The following is an 8,850-nucleotide window of genomic DNA, read 5'->3' on the forward strand; positions in this document are numbered from 1 at the left end:
AGAGATTGAGGAAACTATTTTATATCTCTATTTCCTCTGTTTAAGAAAAAAAAAGTATCCCTTTAACAAGGGACAGTCTATAAATAAATAAATAAATAAATAAATAAATAAATAAATAAATTTGTTTTTAAAAAAGCAAGGGACAGTCTATATGGAGAGCAGGCTAACCTCATTACTTGTGAGAACCACTGATAAGAGCACTGGTTGCCTGAAAACCTGTGAATATTTAATGGAAATTGGGATGACCATAAATCTCCATTCTGATTTAAAAAGAAAATCAGCCCAGAAAAGTCCCCCATTTCATACTGCTGCATGATTCCCTTCCCTTTCTGTGGCATTGCAGGGGAGAGAGAAGGCAGCAGGGTATCCAGGAAAATAGGTGCTTTCCACTAAAAAGGGTGTGAGAAGAAGGTAGTATGGATGCACCCATGACAAAGACAAGACTACAGGGGTTGTGATACCTGAAGAAATGGGTTGAGGGCCTCACTAATCCTAGAACAGACTAGGAAAAAAATGTATAGTGCTGAAGCTTGACAGAAAATCAGAGTTAAAGTGCCACTGGGTAACTCCATTAAAGGGAAAACATTTAAAGCTGGGTGATAATTTAGCTATTATTTACCCTAGGACACACTGTGATGACCTGTTCTGAAATATGACTACGTGGAGAAATCTGAATCAACATTCTCCTAGGTTCCCACTTTGCCCAGAGAATTCCTGGTTCACTTGAGATCCTCGTCCAGGTACCATGTCATGTGTCAACTTAACTCAATAGTGGCTTCGGGCTTCCCTGGTGGCGCAGTGGTTGAGAGTCCGCCTGCCATTGCAGGGGACACGGGTTCGTGCCCCGGTCTGGGAGGATCCCACATGCCATGGAGAGGCTAGGCCCGTGAGCCATGGCCGCTGAGACCGTGCATCCGGAGCCTGTGCTCCGCAATGGGAGAGGCCACAACAGTGAGAGGCCCGCGTACTGCAAAAAAAAAAAAAAAAATCTGAAATAATAATAATACCTGAAAAGTACAGTCATTAAGGGATATTTCTAATGCCAGCATAACTCCTTGGAGTGGGGGATAAGGAAAAGAAGAAGTAGTAGGAGGAGAAGGATGAAGGGAGAGGGGAGCAACTGTTCACACACACATACGTGCACACGCTACACAGCACATTGGAGCTTGTCAATCTCCTCTTCCCGTATCAGCCAAAATAGGTTACTTACTCTTAAAACATAACACTAGGAGTTGGATCCTAGACTCTTCCTAATTGATGTCTTTACCACAAGCCATGTAAATGCTATACAATTAGAGAATTAAATTTAGAAATGAAATGCTTCAGGTTACCAAATATTAAAAATAGATACTGGACACGGGAATTTAAAAGCAATTAAAATAAAACGAGAGGTGTGTGTATGCGCAACACCTAAAAGTTCAACATTACAGTCATGATCAGGTAAGAAAAACAAAATTTAAGGAGTGAACCTGTGCCTAACACTAGCCTGGCAATTTGAAAAGAAAAAAAAAAAGATACTCCCCTGGAGAAACACCTACTAACATTTTCACCTGCGTAACCAAGAATAGATGATGTCATTGAGATTCTGGGGCACAAAAGGAGAGACCTAAGACCTCCAAGAACTTCATTGCCACCAGGCTCTTTGGAGAACAGTTTGAATTTCCCAATATCCGCCCACCAACGCACACAGACACACACCCACAAAGGTCCACACACCACACACTCCAGGATATGCCCTAGAACCATGATGACCATAGATTAAAACAGCAGCATTTGCTTTCATTCCTTACAGCAGCAAGACCTCTGAGAACACATCAGGATACTACGTAGATGAGCAGAAGCCAAGACAGAAGCAAGTTGGCAGCTCACGCCAGAACTGAGCATCAATCTCACAGACTTAAGCCGATAAGAGTGGTCTGGTTTAAATTTAGGTATTATCCTTACAGAAGCTGCTGGGCAGGGCTGACTTTCCAGCTTCCACTGCTACTTTCTGGTCTCCCGTTTCGTCTCTAGACCTGCTTCTGGGTTGTCTGTGTCTCACCTGCCTGCCTGAGTCTTACCCAGGGTCTGCCTGACTCTGGGCTCCTACAACCCACATGTGCTGTTTGTGATTCTCCGTGTACCCACCAAGCAGTTCATGGGTTCAGAAACTTCACTGAAGGCTGGGGGTGGGGCCCACACAGAGGGTCATATTCCCTCCTACTGGGCCCCGCCTCGGTCCCCTTGTCTCACCTCTTCCCACTGTGCTTCAGAAGCAAGTCAGCTCCTCTTCATCTTTCTGAGTCAGCCCTTTGGAGGTCCCACCTGCTACTTCAAACTGACTCACCAGCACATTTCTTCCAAACAAACAGATTACATCTCCCTAAGAAATCCTGTAATTAACATTTTTTTCTCCATATTTTTTTCTGAACTTTTCTTCCATGTTTCGTGAGTGACTACTCAAATGTCATCTCCTAAGAGAGGCTTTTTCTGACCACCCTATCCCAAAGCTTCCTTCCTCCCCATTAACTACTCCCTCCCCTGCCCCTATCATTTTCAATCTCCTAACCAGGTCTTCATGGCGTTTATTACTCTGTGATGCTATTTTATGTGTGTGCTTATTGCCCCATGAGGCAAGAACTTTGTCTGATTCACACTCTCCCCAGAGGCTAAAACAGCACCAGAACACTGTAGGTCTCAATAAGTAAATTGTCAAATGCCAATTATTTAATAGCCCATTGTACTATCAAATAATCCGTGTAACACAGAGATGAACTAGACCAACAGACAGTTCATGATTTAGTATAGAAAAAGAGACAGACACACATGTGCAGTAGATGGTGGAAATGTGTACCACAGAACCCAAAGAATGGCATGTTAGTTTGGTATGGGTGAAGGAAATAAATAAGAATGGTCTTTCTATAGCAGAAGACTTTTTTGTTTTTGGCTGCACGGCTTGTGGGATCTTAGTTCCCTGACCAGGGACTGAACCTGTGCCCTTGGCAGTGAGAGCATGAAGTCCTAACCATTGGACCACCAGGGAATTCCCAGGAGAAGACTTATGGACTGAATTGAAAGAAGTCCAGGATCTCAGTGGAGGAAATGAATTCTAGGTAGAGAGTGCTGCCTGCACAAAGATATGGAAACATGGCACCATCTGCACAATGGGAAGCTTCAAGTGGTGGGCACAGGGTGTGTGCAGGCAGGAAGGCCAAAGAGAAAACTTTTCAGGATGGAAGTTGGTGCACATGGCCAAGCCGGTATATCCCAGGCTCTGACTAAAAAATTTGGTCTCACCAGGTCTTACCTGCCTGGACTTCTATATCTTAGCCCTTAGACTTTCACTTAAATATACTGAGATTCTGTTCTTCTTTCACTCGTATGGATTCCAATCAAGGCTGCCATGTTGCATGTCTCCAAGGGGCACAATTCGTGTGGTGGCTCTGATTCACTTCTCTTCCTCACTTCTTATCTCAAATACAGATCTCTTGTCTTGGATCCTCTTTTTCTCTCATTTTATATTTATGTTGTGTTTATTCTTGGTGCCTTTGCCTTCCTCTTCTACTATTTTATGGTTCCTTTTGCTCCCCCTCTACTGTCTCTGGTTGTCTTTTGATAACTTTGTACTATCAAAGGGTTGAGGGCTATCATATGTCCACAGTTTCTTGGCATCATCCACTTTTATATTTTAACAGGGTCGCATAAGCTGGAGTCATGAGAGACTATTATATAACCCTGAGTTACTCTTAACTAGTTATGAGTTAACTGTTCAGTTTGTACCAGAAACTTCTTCTCATGGTGTACAATTAAACTTTGACTACAAATAATAAGCCACACCCATTGTGTACCTCCAAAGCACTTTACATATATCACCTCTAATCTGCAAAAGATTCCTGCAAGATTCTAAGAAAAATGGGGTTCTGAGAAGTTAAGTAAATACCCCAAGATCCTACAAAATTCAAACTTAGAACTTTCTGAATCCAAAGCCATGATCCTTCTTCAACACCGAGCCACTTCCCAAAGCAAGTTTCTGGTCCAGGACTGAGGTAGCAGACAAGGGCCAAAATGCCCCCAAGTAACCTGAAAGTAGGGACAATTAGGATTTGGGGGAAAGGGGCAAAGTCTGGAGGGAAAGTTAAGGTGGTCAGAACCCCAGGTATGGTATCCCATGATTTATCGCTCTGCCTACTTTCCACCACCACCATCCTAGCCCTATCTGTGTCTTCGCCTTCCTCTCCCTCCATCCTCCTGTTCAATCACTGTCCTCTGCTGGTCCTTCATGTGTGTTTTTCTGTCCCTCCAACACATCAAATTCTTTCCTTTGCCTTCACTGTTCCTTTTGTTGGGAACGATCTTTCGTGATCTTGAGATGCCTCCTTTGCATTATTCAAGTGGCTCAGGGTGGCCCCTCTAGGTGACCTTCCCCCAGTGACTACTGCTTCAGGAGCACCAATCCTAAGTCATTCTCTACTTCATTCCTTTTTTCTTTATCTTCTGCTTATCTTTCACCAAAATCATCTATTTGTTTATTTCTCCCACCCACCCATGCCCCCATCCCCGTCCAAGCCCCCCTCACCAGACACAAACTGGAATATGTGGTTCCAGAAACCACTAAAAGGTCTCACTTCCCCCTCTCTCCCCAGCAGTTGGCATAATGTCTGGCACAGTGTAAATACTCAACAACTACTGGACTTTCATGCCTCCTGAGAAGTTGGATAAATATGCTGAATTTGCAATAAACTCATTTGGCAAAGAAAACTTCTCCAAAACTTCAAGTTTCTCTTAAATTTATATTTTAAAACTTGGTAATAGAACACCCAGCACCAAGATCTTAGTTTCTAAGACCATTCTCCAATAAAAGGAGCCAAAATTCCTTAAAGAAACAGTAGATTGCAGGGCTGGGCAGATAACATACAAGACGGGCATGAGCATTTTCTAATGCAGGAAAGTAAGGAAGGGCTCAACACACACACACACACACACACACACACACACACACACACACACACACACACACACACACAATGATAGTGGCTTGTCAAAGGGATATAGAAGCCAACTGAAAGAACTCCCAGCTAGAACAACTGGAGCAACAAAAGAAAGTGGCATTGGAATTACAGCTCAAAGTAAAAAATAAATATTCATTTGTCCATACTGATATAAATAAACTGTTAAATAAATAAATGGTTGATAAATGGGGAAGGAGAGGCAAATCTCCCATGCAGAAGATTTCCAATTAATTTATGTAGCTACTCTGCCCTTAAGGAGAGGGAACATAAATCCCCATTCCTTAAGTGTGGGCAGCACATAATGATTTCCTTCCAAAGAGGACAGTATGAAGGGGGGGATAGAAGTGTAACTTTACCGTGGAGAAACCACTATCTCAGTATTTCTGCAAAGATGTTCATAGCCCCATATTTATAATAAGCTCCCAAAACAGAAATGTGAGATATGGTTATATGATCAAATAAGGTATTAGAACAATATATAGCTACTGAAAAAAAATCACTAAATGCTTATCAAGAAAAAAAACGTTCATTATATAAAGTCTGGTGATAACAGAGTAAACAAAACTGCGTACGAAAACATTTAAAGTTATATAATTTTGAACCCATCATACAGGTACATACAAAATGTAAAAGAAATACTCCAAAATGTTAATAGTTATTACTCAGGTCTAATGGGTTACAGATGATTTTTAGAGAGTAATTTTCTAATTATGAACTTAATGAATGCTTATAGTAATATATTATATGTAATACATATTCTTATAATAAATGTATATAAAGCTATAAGCATTCATTAGATTCATAATTAGCAAAATACTAAAATTATTAAAGGAATTTTTTACTATTAAAACTCTGACAATACACAAAAAATAAGCAATAAAGTCCTTCAGATTTTATAGTTTCAACAATATGATATTCTATTCTAGCACCATTTAAAATTTTTATAAGATAGCAGTAGTTCTACCATTAGTTACAGAAACAAACATGGAACCATATGTCCTGGCTTTCAATACAAACAACCTTTCCACTGCCCTACACTGATAGGTTTAAAATTTGATCTTCCTGGGAGGTGATGTCAGCAAGATGGCAGAAAAGGAAGCCCAAGATATTATTTCCCCATGGAGATACTGACTTATCAATGGTCCAAAAGCCTTTATGAGCTCTCCAGAAACAGTTAAGAAGTCACAGTACTCCAGGCAAACACAAAGCCAAGAATAGTCTCACCAAAATGGGTAAGAAAAAGCCATTGCATTTCACCCTCAATAGTCTTTCCCTGGCACAGATTAGTGTGGTCAGGAGAAAATAACCCAAGTTGTGGTTCAGGAGGGAAAGAGAAGAGTAAAATGTAGATCCAACATTCTGACTTTCCAGGGGGCTACTACTGAGCACTAATGGGGAACTTGCATAATTAGGATGCGTGGGGGCTACCAAGAACAAAGGAGAGCTTGGTGGCTTCTTGCTGCACCAAAGAACTTGCATGATTGCAGAGAAACACCAAAGGGAGCAAGAGATAATAAGCTCTAGGAAAAGAAATCGCAAACCTCTCTAATTGGGAAAGTATACACACAAGCCCAGAGAAGATGCATCCCAGAAAAGGTTGGAGGGGTCTCCAGATTCTCTAGCCAGACTGACTGGGGAAGATCTTCTCCTATATGAAGCCAGTCTATAAAGACTAGGTGAGGTGGCTTTTTTGTTTAATGGCAAGTCCCAGCAAAAATAAAAAGGCATAGGGAGAAGCAGGGAAACACAGCCCAATCAAAGGAGCAAAATAAATCTCCAGAACTGATCTTAAAGAAATAGAGATGTACTGACTACCTAAAAAAGAATTCAAAATTACCATAGCAGAAAAGTTCAATAAGCTAAAAGAGAACACAGATAGACAACCAAATGAAATAGAAAAATGATGAATGAACAAAATGAGAATACCAACAAAGAGGAAGAAACTATAAAAAAAGAACCAAACAGAAATTCTGAAGCTGAGAAATACAGTAACTGAATTGAAAAATTCACTAGAGGAGTTCAACAGCAGATTCAATCAAGTACAAGAAAGAATCAGTGAACTTGAAAACAGATCATTTGTAAGTATCCAATCAAAGGAGCAGAATAATAAAATTTTTAGAAAAGAAGAAGAAAAGTGAAGAGAACTTGAGGGGCTTATAGGACAACATCAGATGTACCGATAAACACATTATGGGAGTCCCAGAAGGAGCTGATGGATAGGGGCAGAGAGATTATTTGAAGAAATAATGGCCCAAAACTTCCCAAATTAGGAAGGAAATAGACATCCAAATTCAAGAAGCTTAATGGACTTGGATAAACCTAAAGAGCCCACTGAGACACATTATAATCAGCTATCAAAAGTAAAAGACAAAGAGAGAATCTTGAAGACAGCAAGTCAGAAGTGACTCACCATGTACCAGGAAGCTCCTAAAAGATTATCAGTGAATTTCTAAGCAGAAACATAATAGGCCAGAAGACAGTGGGATGATATATTCAAAGTGCTGAAAGACATAAATTGCCAACCAAGAATACTGTATCTGGCCAAACAGTTGTTCAAAAATAAAGAAGAAATAAAAAATTTCCCAGGTAAACAAAGCTGAGGAGAAGTTCATCACCACTAGACCTGCCTTACAATGGTAAAGGGAGTCCTTCAAGTTGAAATGAAAGGATGCTAGACAGCAACATGAAAGCATATAAAAATATAAAGTTCTCTAAATATATTAACAAATATAGAATACTGTAATACTGTAATGTATTAGAAGAAATAAATTAAGCAAAGTTGCAGGATACAAAAATCAACATGCAAAAATCAGTTGAGTGTCTATATACTAACAATGAACAATCTAAAAAAGGAAACTAAGAAAGCAATCCCAATTACAAGAGCATCAAAAGCAATCAAATACTTAGGAATAAACTTAACCAAGGAGGCAAAAAATGTATATACTGAAAGCTATAAAAGATTGCTGAAAGAAAGTAAAGACAATACAAATAATGTGAAGACACTCCATGTTCATGAATTGGAAGACTTAATATTGTTAAAATGTCTGTATGACCTAAAGTGATCTATAGATTCAAAGCAATCTCTATCCAAATCCCAATGCCTATTTTTGCAGACATAGAAAAAACAATCCTAAAAATTCATATGGACTCTCAAAGGAACTGAAATAGCCAAGATACTCTTGAGAAAGAAAAACAAAGCTGGAGGCTTCATACATCCCTATTTCAAAACCATTTTACATAGCTACAGTAATCAAAGCAATATGGTACTCGCATAAATACAGACATATAGACTAATGTAACAGAATAGACAGGCCAGAAATAAACCCTATGGTACATGCTCAGGTGATTTTCAACATGGGTTCCATGACTACATAAAGGGTAAAGAATAGTCTCTTCAACAAATGGTGCTGGGAAAACTGGATATCCACATGAAAAAGAATAAAGTTGAACCATTACCTTATACCATGTACAACAATTAACTCAAAGTGGATTAAAAACCTAAATGTAAGAACTGAAACTATAAAATTTCTAGAAGAAGACACAAGGATAAGCTTTATGACATTGGATTTGACAATGATTTCTTGGATATGACACCAAAATCACAGACCACCAAAGCTAAAATCGACAAATAGGACTACATCAAACTTTAAAACTCTGTGCAGGAAAGGAAGTGATCAACAGAGTCAAAAGGTAACCTACCAAAATGGGAGAAAATATTTGCAAACCATGTATCTGATAAGAGGTTATCCAGAATATCCAGAATATATAAATAACTCCTAAAACTCAACAACAAACAATTAACCTGATTTAAAAATGGGCAAAAGACTTGAATAGACATTTCTTCAAAGAAGACATGAAAATG

This window comes from Mesoplodon densirostris, chromosome 4 (assembly GCF_025265405.1).
Source record: "Mesoplodon densirostris isolate mMesDen1 chromosome 4, mMesDen1 primary haplotype, whole genome shotgun sequence".
Taxonomy (NCBI): Eukaryota; Metazoa; Chordata; class Mammalia; order Artiodactyla; family Ziphiidae; genus Mesoplodon; species Mesoplodon densirostris.